This window comes from Seriola lalandi, unplaced genomic scaffold, assembly GCF_002814215.2.
Source record: "Seriola lalandi dorsalis isolate HSWRI2012SDOR001 ecotype SW California unplaced genomic scaffold, Sedor1 jcf7180002054677, whole genome shotgun sequence".
In the NCBI taxonomy this organism is placed as follows: Eukaryota; Metazoa; Chordata; class Actinopteri; order Carangiformes; family Carangidae; genus Seriola; species Seriola lalandi.
Genome location: NW_019525230.1, coordinates 491,524 through 493,778, shown reverse-complemented (window position 1 = coordinate 493,778; position 2,255 = coordinate 491,524).

The following is a 2,255-nucleotide window of genomic DNA, read 5'->3' as shown; positions in this document are numbered from 1 at the left end:
TTGACATTTTTATGCCCTGCTATACTATATCGTTTTTTGACATTTTTTTGCCTTACTATACTATGACGTTTTTGTGTCTTATTATTTTATGACATTATAATGCCTTACTATACTATGACGTTTTTTGACATTTTTATGCCCTGCTATACTATATCGTTTTTTGACATTTTTTTGCCTTACTATACTATGACGTTTTTTGACATTTTTATGCCCTACTATACTATGACGTTTTTTGACTTTTTTTTGCCATACTATACTATGACGTTTTTAGGTCTCACTATACTATGACATTTTTATGTCTTATTATTTACTATACTATGACATTTTTTTGACATTTCTATGCCTTACTATACTATGACGTTTTTTGACATTTTTATGCCTTATTATACTATGACGTTTTTAGGTCTTGCTTTACTGAGACGTTTTTTTGAAGTTCTATGTCTTATTATGCTATGTTGTTTTTGACATTTTTATGCCCTACTATACTATGACGTTTTTTGACTTTTTTTTGCCATACTATACTATGACGTTTTTAGGTCTCACTATTCTATGACATTTTTATGTCTTATTATTTACTATACTATGACGTTTTTTGACATTTTTTGCCCTGCTATAATATATTGTTTTTTGACATTTTTTTGCCTTACTATACTATGATGTTTTTGTGTCTTATTATTTTATGACATTTTTATGCCTTACTATACTATGACGTTTTTTGAAATTTTTATGCCTTACTATCCTATGACGTTTTTAGGTCTCACTATACTATGACATTTTTATGTCTTATTATTTTATGACATTTTTATGCCTTACTATACTATGACGTTTTTTGAAATTTTTATGCCTTACTATACTATGATTTTTTTTGACATTTTTTTGCCTTACTATACTATGATGTTTTTTGACATTTTTTGCCTTATTATACTATGATGTTTTTTGACATTTTTTGCCTTACTATACTATGACGTTTTTGTGTCTTATTATTTTATGACATTATAATGCCTTACTATACTATGACGTTTTTTGACATTTTTATGCCCTGCTATACTATATCGTTTTTGACCTTTTTTTGCCTTACTATACTATGACGTTTTTTGACTTTTTTTTGCCATACTATACTATGACGTTTTTAGGTCTCACTATACTATGACATTTTTATGTCTTATTATTTACTATACTATGACATTTTTTTGACATTTCTATGCCTTACTATACTATGACGTTTTTTGACATTTTTATGCCCTACTATGCTATTATGTTTTTTGACATTTTTTTGCCTTCCTATACTATGATGTTTTTTGACATTTTTTGCCTTATTATACTATGATTTTTTTTTTACATTTTTTTGCCTTACTATACTATGATGTTTTTTGACATTTTTATGCCCTGCTATACTATATCGTTTTTTGACATTTTTTTGCCTTACTATACTATGACGTTTTTGTGTCTTATTATTTTATGACATTATAATGCCTTACTATACTATGACGTTTTTTGACATTTTTTTTGCCTTACTATACTATGACGTTTTTAGGTCTTGCTATACTAAGACGTTTTTTGAAGTTCTATGCCTTATTATACTATGATGCTTTTTGTGTCTTATTATTTTATGACATTTTCATGCCTAACTATCCTATCACGTTTTTTGGCATTTTTTTTGCCTTACTATACTATGACGTTTTTAGGTCTTGCTATACTAAGACGTTTTTTGAAGTTCTATGCCTTATTATACTATGATGCTTTTTGAAATTTTTTTGTCTTACTATTCTATGACGTTTTTAGGTCTTGCTTTACTAAGACGTTTTTTTGAAGTTCTATGTCTTATTATGCTATGTTGTTTTTGACATTTTTATGCCTTACTATCCTATGACGTTTTTTGGCATTTTTTTTGCCATACTATACTATGACGTTTTTAGGTCTCAATATACTATGACATTTTTATGTCTTATTATTTACTATACTATGAAATTTTTTTGACATTTCTATGCCTTATAATACTATGATTTTTTTTGACATTTTTTTGCCTTACTATACTATGACGTTTTTTGACTTTTTTTTGCCATACTATACTATGACGTTTTTAGGTCTCACTATACTATGACATTTTTATGTCTTATTATTTACTATACTATGACATTTTTTTGACATTTCTATGCCTTACTATACTATGACGTTTTTTGAAATTTTTATGCCTTATTATACTATGATTTTTTTTGACATTTTTTTGCCTTACTATACTATGATGTTTTTTGACA